The 16570-nt window shown below is 39.8% G+C and overlaps 1 pseudogene; it reads left to right on the top strand.

Annotated features, from left to right (window-relative positions):
• LOC110160237 (contactin-associated protein-like 4) overlaps nt 1-16570 on the top strand; it is a 513033-nt pseudogene that overhangs the window by 470030 nt on the left and 26433 nt on the right.

Here is a 16570-nt window from a genome sequence, read left to right as displayed (position 1 = left end):
AACAGAAAGGTGAGAGTGACTAACTGAAAAACTGTTGGATAATGTGAGCCAGCTCGTGATTGTAATGTTATTTGAGAGCACAAATTATCTCACCTTGGATTTTCAACTAAGTCTGTTTTTTATGGACAGAATGTGTTCAAATGAAGCTCAGACTAAAGTCTAACTTCAGTAACAGAGCTTCAGACAGGGGGTCAGCCCTATGTCCCACAGCTCTATGTTCCCACAGTCCTATGTTTCCACAGCTCTATGTTCTCACAGCTCTATATCCCCACAACTCTATGTTTCTCAGCTCTATGTTCCCACAGTCCTATGTTTCCACAGCTCTATGTTCCCACAGTCCCATGTTCCCTCAGCTCTATGTTCCCACAGCTCTATGTTCCCACAACTCTATGTCCCTGCAGCTCTATATTCCCACAGATCTATGTTCCCACAGTCCCATGTTCCTACAGCTCTATGTTCCCTCAACTCTATGTTCCCTCAGCTCTATGTTGCTACAGCTCTATGTTCCCTCAGCTCTATGTTGCTACAGCTCTATGTTCCCACAGCTCTATGTTCTCACAGATCTATATTCCCACAGATCTATGCTCCCACAGTCCCATGTTTACAGAGCTCTGGAACATAGAGCTGTGGGAACATAGAGCTGTGGAACATAGAGCTGAGGGAAGATGGAGCTTTGGAAACATAGGGCCTAATTTTCTAAACTGAACAAAAAATCTTAAAAATGAGGGAACATAGAGCTCTTGGAACATAGGATTGAGGGAATATAGAGCTGAGGGAACATAGGATTTAGAGGGAACAAAGGGAAATCTTGAACTGAGGGAACATAGATGAGGGAAAGGAACTTGAGGGAAATGAGGGAACATAGAGCTGTGGGAACATAGAGCTGAGGGAACATAGAGGAACATAGAGGGAACATAGAGCTGTGGGAACATAGAGCTGAGGAACATAGAGCTGTGGGAACATAGAGCTGTGGGAACATAGAGCTGTGGGAACATAGAGCTGAGGGAACATAGAGCTGAGGGAACATAGAGCTGTGGGAACATAGAGCTGTGGGAACATAGAGCTGAGGGAACATAGAGCTGAGGGAACATAGAGCTGTGGGAACATAGAGCTGAACATAGAGCTGTGGGAACATAGAGCTGAGGGAACATAGAGCTGAGGGAACATAGAGCTGAGGGAACATAGAGCTGAGGGAACATAGAGTTGTGAGAACATGGGGCCGAGGAAACTTTTTTTTTTACCATGTTATACTCCTCATCAAAACATGAAGTTGTATTTTTTGCTTCATTCACGCTTGTTTCATTAATCCAAAGTTGTCTTCTCTGAGCACTGAAAATTCTCCATTCACATTTTGCCAGTTTTGTTGTATCATAGATAAAACTCTGGTCTTCTCCGGTGCGGTTTAAAGTCTATAAACATCAGCTCAGTCTGCGGTCGAACTGTGTACACAACAAACTCATGTCTCTGTTAGTTCATGAGGGATGTGTTTACCTTCACATTTTTATCGTTAATGTCTGAACGCCTCATTGGACACAGAGACGAAGTTAATGAAAGTGTATTCTCCAAACGCAGACAATATTTTAAGTTGGAAAATGTCTTATCCCAAGGTGACCACGAACATGTTTAAAAGGGAAATAAAGACCCATGAAGACAGAATATTTGTTCGTTAAAGGTTCTATATTAACCAAAATGTACTTCTGTGAGCTTTTTAACCAATGTCAGAATGTTACCTCATCAAAAACAGACCTGGAGTTGTGTTTTGTTTCATTCACACATGTTTCAGTAACTCTTTATTATTAGTCTGTCTACATCTCCAAAGTTCAAAATGCTCTGTTCCACCTTGTGATGTCATTACGAGGGTGTTTTCAAGTGAATAGCTCCTTTGACCTTTTGTTCAGAAGAAGTTGTCAACTCCAGGGTTGAAATCATCGAAATGATTCTAGTGAAGGTGAATGGAGTTTAAAAACATAGTAGCACTTCCTGTATTAACACATGACATCACAAGGTGAGACAGTGGGTTTTTTGATTAAGAGAAGAACTCAGCCTAAATCTGCATGTTTTTTTGTTAAAAAATGTGTGAATGAAACAAAACACAAGCTCCAGGTATGTTTAGGTTTAGGTTTAGTTTTAGGTTAGGTTGCTTTATTCGTACCCGAAGGTAAATTTGTTTTGCAGATTTGAGAGACTGGTCCCACATTTCACATTTCATTGAGTGTGTTTACATGCACATCAGTATCCCGGTTATGATCAGGTTTTTTGAGTATCCCGGTTTCTTCATGGTGCATGTGTACCCAGTATCCTGGTTATGGCACTATCCCGGTTATGAGAAACTGGGATATATTTAAAGATTTACACAGGTTTGGCGCTATCTTCCTACCAGTGGTGGCAGGCCATTGGACTGCCCCCGCTCGAGATGGTGGAAATTACCACACAGGCCTAAATGTGATCAGATTGCCACTGCGAGCCTGGACGGAGGGCAACAAAAATCATTGTAGCTGGTATATTCCGATAGTAAGAGGGATACTGTGGCATGTAGACGCAGTATCCCGGTTACTGCGACATAAAGTTGATTGCACATGCGTCCAAAAGACAAACACTTTTCAGTATTTTCACTGCAACATAAATAAAGTGATCAACATAAATAAAGTGACCACACATGAGTGAAATGAGTGTAAAATAAAGAACTGCGTTAAACCTGCACACGTACAATCTGCACTTGTATGATCGCTGAAAAGCTAAACACTCCTATGATATAAGCAAAGAACACACTTACCATCATTAGCTCCTCTTCTGTCACAAAAAGAACACACATAATCCACTGAGTCGTGTCCTTTAGTCCGACAGAAGCAGAACCGCATCAGCAGCACAAGTAGCGAGCAGTTTTTATTGGCGCTTACAGTTTATGCAAATGAGCCATGTGGATTTAAGTTTTGTTTCTGTAAAACGTAAACAGATGTGATCAAAGCTGAATGATATGATCAAACGGGCTGATGTGGCTCTACAGTGGTTATGGTTTATATGTTTTAAATTTAGGTTTATTTATGCAGAAGTTTTTAGTGAAGAATCTGTTGGGTTTGATCTACGCAGTGAATTGTGGGATATCTCACAGCTCCTCACCGCTGGTTAAACCTCCCGAGCTTCCTCTGCTAAAGGAGCTCATGGTTTTTATTCTTCCTGGTTTATTAATTTAAATTAAGTTCATTTTTGCACTTGCGCATTTGTAAGATTATGTCAAGAAACCGGGATACTCCATTTGATCATGTATACAAATATGAGTATCCCGATTTCTCAGCGCGCATGTAAACGCAGTATCCCAAATACTGACAGATCCAGGATATGACTAATAAGCGGGATACTGATGTGCATGTATACACACTCACTCATCCAAAATCTACACAATAAACACATAAAAATGCAATTAAATGTAAAGTGTTACAGAGCTCCAGTGCAGAATGATTTTGTTCCATAAATAATTCATGCATTCATCACGCTTGGCTAAAAGTCACAAGACATATATAATATATTAAAACTAAAACACGGTACTAAAATCGATAAATAAATAGATTACAATTCGTTCATTAGTGCAATAGCAGCTGGAACGAAGCTCCTTTTAAAACGATTCATTCTAGATCTTGGAGCTAAAAGCCTGTGACCAGACGGAAGCAGCTGAAAGTCTGAGTTTAGAGGAAGCTGCTTAGAATCCTCTGGGACACCCGCTGTAAGTGTCCTGAGTACAGGGAGTTCAGGCTGCTTGCACATTTAACCAACTGATTAAGGGAGTTCTTGTTTTTGGAACAGATGCTCCCAAACCATGAGACCAGTGAAAAAGCTTGAACTGATTCCATAAACGTTTTATAGAACAGTGTCATCACGGTTCTATGTACGCGGTAGAAGGACTATTTCCTCAGACAGTGTAGGTGCTGGTGGCTGTATGTTTGTGATGAGGAAACAGCAAAAAGGGTAATGTGGCCTCTTTAGTATAATTACTCATAACAACATTTAAAATCATGGAAATCTGGGACTAACTTCTATATAAAATGCAGCTTTTCTATCTCATTTTAAACAGCTCGTCATCTGAACCAATTATGTGTCATTTTCTTCCTTGTAACCCTTGAGCCTGACATTTACAGTACATGTGGGCGCAGCTATAGTCACTGTGCATTCTCCATTAACATTTAACACACGCCTCTGCTTCTCCTGATGCAGATAGACCAGGAACCCACCGAGATCTTCAACCTCACACCTGGAGCTGAGCTGAGCGGTGCAGAGAGTATAGTGCTGGGCAGAGTTCATGGTAAGTTATAAAATGTTGTGATTTTAATGCAAAAAGTTTAATAAAATGTGTCAACCAGATCAGATATAGTTATTTCTGCTACTTATTTAGAATTGATTATACAATTTCTTATTGTTATTATAATATGCTGAGCTACTGTGTCCAAATCATTTCCGTTGTGGTTCAATAAAGTTTGTTCAAGTCTAAGGCTGTGTTCAGATATCAGCCTGAAGTGACCCAAATCTGATTTTTTGGCCCCTATGTGACCTGTATCCGATCTTTTAATGACAGTCTGAACGACACAGATATGATTTTTTCAAATGGCCACTTGGATATGTGCTCCTAAAAACAATACATATCCGATCTTTTGACATGCTACTTCAGTCTGAACGGCCAAGGCGCATTCATCCGACCTACATCACCAAGTGACAAATGTACACAAACGTTCTTGTCACACAAAAATTGTTAATGAACCATGAAAACCATGAAAAAAGTGTGACTTAGGCTGCGTTCAGACTGCAGCCTGAAGTGACCCAAATCTGATTTTTGGGCTTCTATGTGACCTGTATCTGATCTTTTAATGACAGTCTGAACAACACAGATCTGATTTTTTCAAATGCGATCCAAGCGACATCAATATATGGTCCTGAAACCGATACATATCTGATATTTTGACATGTGACTTCAGTCTGAACGGCCAAAGCGCATTCATCCGACCTACACGTTATCAACAAGCCACAAACATCACTATTCTGCGCTGAAGTCGGCAAAAATTGTTAATGAACTCTGTGTCACTGAAGTGAAGCACATCTCCACTCACCACTCTTGGCTCCGTCTCCACATCCACACGTTCCTTTCAACGGACGTCGCTGCCGCTGTCCCACAAAACACCACGGCCAAAAACCTCGTCCTTCTCCTTCTCAATCTCCTCCTTAAAACAAGTAAGTTGTTCATGTTCTGGCTCCGGTACGAGAGGAACTTCAAAATCTCCAGGTGCTCAATGCTCGCTTCCATGTTTGGACAACTTCCATTTTTTTAATTGAGGCCCTGCAGTCTGAACATAGTCTAATATATGAGGTAAACACAGTCCAGTGAGGTTCATTTGGTCTTCCGATAATTTATGTTATTAGGTTCTTTTTTAAGACCAAGAGTTTGTTTTCATACCTGACAATTTGGATTGCTTCCTGTGATCTTCGTCAGAGTCACATGATGTTGCAGTGATGTGTCTGGTCAGCTGATTTATACATGTTTTGGCACTGTCTTCCTACCAGTGGAGGCAGGTCATTGGACCACTTTCACTCAAGAGGGTGGAAATTGCGGGACAGGCTCAAATGAGGTCTGATTACCACTGCGAGCCTGGACGGAGGGCAACAAAAATTGTTGCTGGATTAAAGAGGTAATAGGCTCTATTCACGCTTACATCACAAACCAGAAAAACATTTGGAAAGATGCGAGTACAACTTCCCAGGCCCAGTTTTCTTCATCTCCATGTCATTGTAGTGTTCCGTTATGTTCGGCTAATCAACAATTCCAACCATACCTCAGTTTTCATCATTTCCCCACTGATACACAACTCCGAGTGCACATGCGATTAGAAGAGATGAGGCGCCAAATTCCAGATGATGCACCTTGTTTTCAACAAAAAAATGTCAGCGAGGATGAGAAAAATCCTCTTTATGTGTGTTCCAAAGTGTATAAATACCTACCAGACATACTTGATTCTGACACCAGTGGGTAAAACTATTGGGTGTTACCTTACAAAAAAAACCCCGCAAACTTGTGTATATGCAACTGAGGGATCACTAATGGCAATCATTTTAGTTTGGAAAGGTCAGAACAAGAGCAATTTTACAAAAAACGGCCTGGAATTTTGAAGGGGTTAATAGATCCATGTTAGTCGAGCCCAATGTCGGAAACTACCGTATTTTCCGGGCTATTAGGCGCTCTGGGTATAAGGCGCACTGTCATTAAATGGTCTATTTTCAAACTTTTTTCACAAATAAACCGCGTGGGACTTTAAACAAAACACAACAGTTGTGATGGGTGAGTGGTTTTGTTTGTTTGTGGCGTTCACGGTGACTCTGGGCTTTGTTCAGTTGTGGTGTGTAGGGAGGGTGTCTGGGACCGCTGGATTGTCGGCGTGTTCGCAGTGACTCAGTTGTTCAGTTGTGTCTAGAAGTGGCACATTGCACTCGCTTTTTTGGTTCATTCCTTCGTTCCGTTCATCGTCGGCGTGGAGTGATGAGTGTGTCTGCAGGTGTGTTTTGCTGTGTGGTCGCTGTCTGCTCCGTGTGTGTTTGTGTGTTCTACGGGTGGTGCAGCTTTGTAGTTTACTGAAGTCATGCTGGGACACCCGAGTGGATTCGTGTATAGGGCGCTCTGGATTGTGGGGCATGCAGTCCTTTTTTGATGGGGTTAGTGGCTTAAGAGCGCATCTAATAGCCTGGAAAATATGGTACATGTTCCAAATGTTTTCAGGTTTGTGACATAAGCATGAACAGAACCTACCAGAATACAGAAACGTGCACACGGGACTATAAACCGGGACGAGGGGGCATTTTTACTCTCACACACCTGGGATACTGTCCTGAGGAAGTGGGACTGCAGATGGCGATGGAGGCAGGACGACAAAACCTGATAAATCAACTGACCGGACACATCACAGCAGTATCACTCTGAGGAACACCGCTAGTGATCAAAACTGTCACCTATGCAAACAAACTCTTGGTCTGAAAAAAGAACCTAATAACATATGAGGTAAACATTCAAATCAAATGTTGTTTTTACTTGTTGCCGTGTTGATTTGAAGGGTGTACAACAGTTTTGATTTTGATTTTGATTATGATTCTAAAAAATTGACTTAATTTAGCGAGATAATACTTAGTGTAATATAAATTATAGTTTTATGCCAATCAAGAAGAAATTTGTGAATAAAAGTTGAAAAATATGTTGAAAATTGCAGGAAGTAGATAATTCTATTTATGAGAGATGTTTGACAAATAAAATGAAAAGAAAACACCTTTATTTTGTTGGAAGAAAACTGTGTTTGGATAGAATTTTGGATAGAATTCTACCTAATGTGAAGTCATTAATATACTCAGTTTACTTCCTGGAATTTTCACTCTCATTCATAGTTTTTTTTTTTTTAAATATGTTTTTCTATATGTACTACTTTCTACATTGTGTATACATAGCAAAAAAAAAAAAAGTATAAATTTGTATTATTTTTTTTAAATCCTCTTTCGTTCTTTACTAAATAATTCTGTAGAAAGTGATAAAACAGAGAAAGTGGTAAAAATTTAAACAAACAAACCAAAAAAACTATTAACTGGTGTAGAAGTATTATATATATATTTACAAAAGATATTATCCCGCCAAATTAAGTCAAAATGAGAGAAAAATAAAACACTTTAAACCACTTCGTCAGCGACACAAACAGGTATAATTCTAAATTCAAGTCCTTTAACTTTGGTCAGGTTTAATTAGAACTTTTGTGAGATTGTAGGTCCTTTGGGGGTAATTGTCTGCTGTTTCATATTCTGTAGAACAAGTTTCGTTTTGGGATTTATTCTAGCCGGATCGTACATTTTCAATTTGAAAAGTATTCCCCGCTCACCTTTCTGTCAGGAAACTTCTGCATAATATATTAAAACTCTCTCCTCTTTTCAAACTTTGCATGTTTTTGCAGTTTTTCTAACTTTGCTAATGCGATTTCTCAAAGCAGCATCATTAGACAATATAGGCCAACTTTAAAGACACACTATGGAACTTTTCTGGTCTCTGTAACCTGCTTGTTGCTGTGGCTAAGGTACTGCTTTGCCTGGAATGGTCAAAATGACACAAAAGTTATCTTGATGTTTTTTGTTTTGGTTTTTCAGTTTGGAAAACCTGCTTTCTTACTTTGAGCTGGCTTGCCTTACCACAGATCTGACCTGTAACTTAGCTTGTGTCCATGGAAATAGATCATCTTAATGCCATATTATGTTGCATTTGTGTGACATTGGAACATTTTAGAATTCTTATTGTTTAAAACTGAGGAGGACAGGTCAGGATCCTCAGGTTAATTTGCTGTTTCACAGTCAGTTGTAGATTTGTTGACCTGGTTTATGCTTCATGTCTCTGACATTACTGGGCCTGTCCACATGAAACTAAAACTGACACAAAGTTCAAGGTTTTCTCTGTCAGGATGTCCATCCATCCATTTTCTTCCACTTATCCGGGGCCAGGTCGCAGGGGCAGCAGTCTAAGCAGAGACTCTCAGACTTCCTCACCCCAGACACTTCCTCCAGCTCCTCCAGAGGGAACCCGAAGTGTTCCCAGGTCAGCCCAGAGACATAGTCCCTCCAGTGTGTCCTGGGTCTTCCTCGGGGCCTCCTTCCCGTGGGAAATGTCTGGAACACCTCCCGACGGAGGTGCCCAGGAGGGATCAGAACAGAAGCCTCAGCCTCAGCTGCTCCTCTCGACGTGGAGGAGCAGTGGCTCTACTCCGAGCTCCTCCTGTGTGGCTGAGTTCTGTCAGGATAAATAAAAGAAATATGTTGTCAGTAGTTTCAGAAAGTGTTGCCATTATTCAACACCAAAGACGTGTTGTCAGCTGAAAGGACTTTAAGCCATAAGATGAATATGACAAGTGTGTGGAGCTGATCCCAAACAAATGATAAGCTTCAACATTTGTGCATCTAAGTTTCTGTAACTCTCCCATAAAGTTATATTGATACTCATCAACATTCCCTGGGGTTGATGCCAGCTGTAGGCACTGCTCTGTCTGAAGCTCTGTTACTCAAGTTAGACTTCAGTCTGAGTTTTGTTTTAACACAATCTGATCATGAAGAGCTGATTTAGTCAGAACTACAACATGTGAGCTGAGTTGCTCTGTTCTCTCTCACATAAATAATAATTACAGTCTCAAGCTTGTTAGCATTTCACTCTCTCATCAAACTCCTAAACAGAACCATGAGCGCTCGATCTGATCACAGGCTTCACACTAAATAATTAACTACAACTATAAACTTAATCAAAGTGTCAAGAAGGCAAATACGTATAATACAGAAAATAAAGTGATAATAAAGTAACCTTAACCAAATAGACAAACAAACTTAGTAAAACAAACCAAATAATGCTCCCCCTTTGTTCAGCGTGGATGGTCTCTGCCTCGGCACCTCCACCCAGCCATTCAAACAAAGAAAAACAACAAAAAAACAAGTGTAAGTAAATAATTCAGACTTAACTAAAATGTGTGCACCCAAATTAGAATATAAGTCTAAATAAAAAAATAAATTAAATTATGTGTGCTGTAATTAACTTAATGTCAATGAAATGAAATAATACAAACATTGTGGTGTCAAAGGTGTCCACCACAGAAGTTTTATTACCCTTTTTTTTAGGGCCGGGCACACTCTTTGCGTTAACTAATTAAGTCATTAACGCCAACAATTATTTTAACGCCGTTAATGCAGTTTTTATTATTTATTTATTTATTTTATTGTAAACGTCTGTTTTTCACTGGCTTTTATTTTGAAAAAGTCCACCACGACGATTTCTTTAAGTTTGACATCTTTTCTTTACACTTTTTTCACTTTTTTCTGACCACGTGAGATGCAACGTGTCCGAGCCTCCGCGAGCCGCGGGCCCGGCCACAGTTTCGGCTGCAGGTTCCGGCTCTGGCCGGACCAGCCGTGCGCTCTGAGCTGAGCTTGTTTCTTTAGTTCAGTGCTGGAGTCACTGATTTACCCAGATACCACTGGAAGAAAAAATGTGATTGGTCCATTTCCATTTCATTATATTAACCCTTTGTTTCCCAAGAAATGTCAGTCCAAGTTTATAACACTGATCTAGAAATTATTACTAGTGTCGTGTTTATTACTCACTGAATAAAAAATATTCAATAAATATATTTGTAGTACAAAAGTCCATTCAGTATTTTTTCTTGAGCCTTCACTGAACACCTTGAAGACTCTGAGGTTTCCCTGTGAAAGAAATGCTGTTTGCACAACAAATGTATGGCTCTTTCATTTACATTTCCAATAAAAGTGCACTATACTCTACTTTTTAATTCATTCGTTGGTTTTGCGTATAACATGCGATTAATTGCTTGAACTCATGCAATTAATTGCTATAAATTTTTTAAAATTTTTGCCCAGCCCTACATTTTTTATCATTTTACTCTTTGTTATTGTAATAAAATGTAATGTATAAGCTACTGCTCCAAGTAATTTCCCATGGGATCAGTAAAGTTTGTCTAAATCTTTTTTTTTTTTTTTTTTAATGATCAGATTGTGTTAAAACAAAACTCATACAGAGCAGTGCCTACAGTTAGCATCACACCCCCATGTACTGTTGATGACATAAGCTGCAAAATATCTGTAAGTCCAGTCCACTGCAGCTGATAAGTTTTCTCTCTATGTGATGAAAACATTATTTAATCAAGCTGAAATGGTTTTGTCATAATTCAGTGTATCACTAATTCTTTTTTGCATTTAAACCCGACTACATTTTTGTCAACTTATTTTATCAAACTGCAATAACGCCTCATAATTCTAACAGACTTCCCCGCCGGTGGCATTTATGTGTTTCATTATAGCTCCATTTGCAGCTATAAAATTATTTAGAGCATCTTTAATGTCAAGGTACAAGATTACGTGTAGAAAATTATCCACTCGCCCACCCGAATGACATTTTTATGACATTAGATGCATTGAGAGAGTGTATAGGAGCTGCTTATATCTGTACCGAGCGTTGCTGTTTCACTAATGAAGAAGTCGACTGTTTTCCTTGCTCAAACTAACAGGTAATAACTTCGAAAAGGTCCCGGAGTTTCTATGCAAATCAGATTACGTATAAAAAAAAAAAAAAGCCTAATTACCTTTCAGATTGAAGTCAGCACCTTTAGTTTCTTAAAACCAGGAAGAAATCATATCAGAGTGGGCGGGGTCAGTTCCAAACCAGGAAGCGTTTAACCTCTGAATACACAAAAGAATCAGCCCATCATTTTCGAGGCCCGAGGTGGACCATTGCTCTAATAGACTGTGCCGGAGTCCCCTGTCGTATTAATACTGAATTAAATATGGAACAGTTCAGATTTGTAACAGAGGAAAAGGCTGAACTGCAGCTGAACCACAGATTGTTAATTAAAGATAAGACCTGGGATATTAGAGGTGCGATGGCGCGGTGTGTTAGATTAAAATCAGAGTTTGTGTGATATGTGAGCTGTGAAATGTGGAGCTCATAATAGAGACATTTTAGGATTTTGATCAAATGAAAGTTGCTCTACAGTCGTACACAGTTTATAGGATTTTAAAGGTGTTGATTTTGGTCAACTGGGGGAGTACACAGTCAGACCAGTGAAGTGTGCCCTTTGGCAAGACACTATAAAGGATGAAGGTTAGTGGAAAGTGTCTGAGTGTGTTTCCTCCAGGCTCTAGTTTCCCCCCTCAACCCAAACCACCAAAATGTGGCCAAGCCTTCTGAACTCCTCAGATCAGAAGCTAAGCAGCCTGGGCCTGGTTAGTACTTGGATGCACCAGTGAAAACTGTCATTATGCCCTTAGGCAAGACACTTCACCCACAGTGCCTAGTGCAGTCCTTCTCAAATGGGGTGATGCCGGGGAGGGTGTGATATTGGAGAACATGTTTTTATTTGCTGTACTAGAATAGTGTAATTGCACATCCACTACAGTAGTTGGCAGTGACGGTCTCATTGTCAGAGTGTGCACAGGGAGTATTAGCGCTGTAGTGTCGGGGTTTTTACGCAAAGACACGCAACAGAGCAGGAGATATGAAGTGCAGTGAACAAACTGTATTCACTGCTTCACTGTGACTACGGTGGGAAACGAGGATAGGCCGCTGTGTTTACTGTGTCTAAAAAAGTTGGGAGTGCACAGCATGAAGACAAATAAACTACAGTGTCACTTAAAGGGATAGTTCAGGATTTTTGACATGAATCTGTATGTCATCCCCGTCATCAGTGTTGTGCATCCACACTGACTTACCCCCGAAAGCGTCCGGTGAGCCGAGATCGTGACCGGTTTTGGTGCTGAGGAAAGTAGTTCGGCAAGTTGTGTGGGGACTGTTTACTAAAGCGTTCTTTCTCTCTCTTAGCTCTCTCGTTAGCTCTCTCGTTAGCTCTCTCGTTAGCTCTCTCGCGTGGCGGCGTCTGCGCATGTAAACACTGCCGAACAACTGAAGAAAGTGATGGATCGGTGCGCGGCTGTCACCTGGCGGCCGCGCGCAGTGGTACGTACGGAGAGAAAATAGCGCCAAGCGATTATGAGATCTGACTTTTTTGGCGACGATGGTTTTGTGATGCAAATGTATCACTCTTTTGAACACATATTGCTTTGAGAAGAAAAACGCTTTAGTAAACAGTCCCCACACAACTTGCCGAACTACTTTCCTCAGCACCAAAACGGGCCAGTATCTCGGCTCACCGGACGCTTTCGGGGGGTAAGTCGGTGTGGATGCACAACACTGATGACGGGGATGACATACAGATTTATGTCAAAAATCCTGAACTATCCCTTTAAAGACACTACACCCCAATCACGCTGATAAACTGTGACGGAAAATAATTGAGAAGCACTGGCCTAGTGTGAACTTGGAGTGTGAGTGTTGGTTGCAGGGGCTGATGCTGCAGACTGGCACTCTCACTTCCATCAGTCTGACCCAGGGCAGCTGTGGCTACAGGAGAAGCTTCCCACCAGTGAATGTGGAGTGAATAAATAAGGCCTGAAATCATATTGCAACTTGGAACATCTGAAAAAGCACGGCATACGAAGACGTGGTTTCCCTCACAAGTCTCCCAAGGGCAAAGAAGGAACAATACGGTTGTAAAGTGAACCATAATCTTAAACTTAACCTGGAGATGATTTTAGTAGTGTCGCACTACTCAAGACCAGTCTTGGTCTCGAGACTGGCTTTGAGACAGTTTTTTTGACTGTCTTGGTCTCATCTTGGACTCGAGCGCATTTGGACTCGGTCTTGTCATAGACTCGAGGTCTGTGCGCTCGTTTGGAGCTGGCCGACACTGTACGCCACATCACCACACGTCCCCAACAGCGTGTGCCCTCGTCTCAAGGCAGATTTTTAAAAACATGATCCTACCTGTCCATCTGCCTCACATCAGTGCACTGCTACTCACCTTTTTGCAGACAGGCTCCCTCCTCAATGCGCTGATTAGAAGGGCAAGACAAATACGCAAAGCAAAAACTACTCCACATATGCTAGTGTCCATGTAAAAATGTGGGCTGAGGTTTACCTAATAAAAGTGCACAGATCCATTTGTATTTGTCACGATGGGCTTTGGGTTTTGTAAATGCGGTAAATAGTCCACCACCACAAAACCTGTAAAAGAAAGTGACTTCAATTAAGAACTTGTAAAAACGGGTTTAAAAATTCTACTCACTTTTCTCACTTTGAAGCAGTTTCTGTAAAGTGCCAGTGGAAGTTCTCTTAAAGAAGAAGTGCTCAAACTGTGGGTCGGGTTCCAAAAAAAGTGTGTTTAAGTGCAGTACAGTTTGCTTGTCTTATTTTAAGCCTAAATAAACATAAATTAGATCAAATGGAGGTAGATCTATAAAAAAAACAACAACATTGATATATATGTACCAACACCAAAATCACTGTTAAATACAAATACATGTAAGAAATGACAAAAGTGGTCTTGATTTGGTCTTGATGGGCCATAGTCTCAATCTTGTCTTGATCTTGACCTTTAAAAGTCTTGGTCTTGTGTCGGTCTCGACCCTCAGAGGTCTTGGTCTTGTCCTGGTCTCTGGACCCTGTGCTCTCGGGCTGGTCTTGGTCTCAACTAGTGCGGTCTTGACTACAACACTGGAGTTCAGGATATTATTATTAATTATATTATTACACTACTTTTTAATTCTGTACAAAAGCGTAAGATAGAAAAGGCGTATACACAATTGATTGTAGTTTCCTGGTCTGTGTTTCAGCTTGAGAAATGCTTTTATGAGTTTCTACATGAATGCAACATAATTGTACCAGAGTTTTACTGGAGTCTGTTGCTACCGGCTCACTTTGTCATCAGCATTTTTGTTCTTTACTTAATACCAAATGTAAGGACTTCTGCTGACATATGAGGTTAATTTTATGAGGACATTTCACACCTGAATGCATCACTGTTTCTTATAGTGATAAATATGAAACATAACGTATGGATCTGAGGGACTCTGCAGGTTGTAAAGAAAGTGCTACTAAACTTTTTAAGGGTTAGCTTGTGGTGAAGAGGCAGCTTTGGTGCTGTTCAGACTTTTATGTTTTTCCCCAAGACGGTAATGAGCCCTATCACTTAAGTTTCAAAAGTACTGTGGAGATTCTGTAGTTTTATGCTGTTAATTAGGAGAGAGACTTTTTCAAATAATGAGAAAGCAGAGTGGAAAGTTCTACTAGTATGTTTTTCTCTTTATTCTTACCTCACCTGTTTAAAGGTCCTGTATTATGCAAATGGACTTTTATGAGCTTTAAACAGTGTTGGGAAGGTGACTTTTAAAATGTATTCCCCTACAGATTACAGATTACACACCCCAAAATGTGGTTTGTAACAGAATCCATTCAATTACTTAAGGTGAGTAATGTAATCTGAATACTTTGGATTACTTGATTTGCTGTAGAGAAGCAAAGACGAGGAAATCGTAACATAAGAAATTTTGAAATAAAAAGCCCAGACTTTACTGAACCAAATAAAAAATATTATTGATAGAAGAGGAGGAGACATGGTCCACACAGCATGATTTAGTCCTGTTAAATCCTGTTTGAGACATAGTTTAGACCTGGTTTAGACCTGGTTTAGACCTGGTTTAGACCTGGTTTTAGACCTGGTTTTAGACCTGGTTTTAGACCTGGTTTAGTGTCGGCAATGAGTGGAATTACCGAAAAAAAAAAAAAAAAAAAAAGGGGATATAGCCCAAAATGTGGAAACAGGAAAATACCTCTGTGTAATCAAGTTTATTTCAACCAAGTAACTGTAATCCAATTACCACTCACTTAAACAGTAACGGTAACTGAATACAGTTACTCATAATTTGTACTCTGATTATGTCTGGTACATGTAATCTGTTACTCCCCAACACTGACTTTAAACCATGTTATAATATTGTTCCCTCTTCAAAAACCTGGAGTTGTGTTTTGTTTCATTCATGTTTGAGTAACTCTTTATTATTAGTCTGTCTACATCTCCAAAGCTCAAAATGCTCTATTCCACCTTGTGATGTCATAGAGTGGTAGTTTTCAAGTTAAAAGCTACACTTTACCTTCAGTTCAGTAAAGATTCAGTAGTAATTCCAGGGCTGAAATCACCCAAATGATTCTAGTGAAGGTGCAGAGTTTAAAAACACTTTGGCGCACTTCATGACACTTCATCAGAAGGTGGAACAGAGCGTTTTTAGTTTGAGAGAAGAACTTAGCCTAAATTGCAGTGTTTGTGTGTTAAACATGTGTGAATGAAATGAAACAAAACACAACTCCAGGTCTGTTTGTGATGAGGAAACAGGTCCGTGTACGATTTGTTCTTTTGAATTTCAATTAAGAATGACAAAGAATAAAATGGGAAACAGTTAGTTATTTCATTATTCTGTTTTAGTGTCAAACAAAAAAAAAAAAGTCAACCTCTATTTCCAATATTTAATTTAAAGTTTATTTTAAATAACACCAATCAAAGAACAATCATTTCAGTTTTGATATTTTATTCTCTCTGGTTTATTTGCCCCGGACGTTCTGCTGCTCAGCTGCTTAGTGTGTATTTTTAAGTTTTTGGATGAATCAGTCTGTGTCAGTCAGTGTTGGGGAGTAACAGATTACATGTATCAGAGTTACGTAATCAGAGTACAAATCATGAGTAACTGTATTCAGTTACAGTTACTGTTTCAGTGAGTGGTAATTGGATTACAGTTACTTTGTTGAAATAAATGGATTACACAGCGATATTTTCCTGTTTTCACATTTTGGGCTAAACCAGGACTAAACCAGGACTAAACCAGGTCTAAACCAGGTCTAAACCAGGTCTAAACCAGGTCTAAACCAGGATTTAACCAGGATTTAACAGGACTAAATCATGCCGCGCAGTAAAGTCTGGGCTTTTTATTTTCTTTTAGCAGACAAAACATTTCATGTGAAGATTTCCTCCTGTTTGCTTCTCTACAGCAAATCAAGTAATTCAAAGTATTCAGATTACATTACTCACTTTAAGTAATTTAATGGATTACATTACAAACTACATTTTGGTGTATGTAATCTGTAATCTGTAGGGGAATTACATTTTAAAAGTCACCTTCCCAACACTGGTAT

The sequence above is a fragment of the Boleophthalmus pectinirostris genome, unplaced genomic scaffold (assembly GCF_026225935.1).
Source record: "Boleophthalmus pectinirostris isolate CB_2022bp ecotype Guang Dong unplaced genomic scaffold, ASM2622593v1 HiC_scaffold_7, whole genome shotgun sequence".
NCBI lineage: Eukaryota > Metazoa > Chordata > Actinopteri > Gobiiformes > Gobiidae > Boleophthalmus > Boleophthalmus pectinirostris.
The sequence above is the reverse complement of the archived record's forward strand: the minus strand, read 5'-3'. Positions and strand labels throughout refer to the sequence as shown.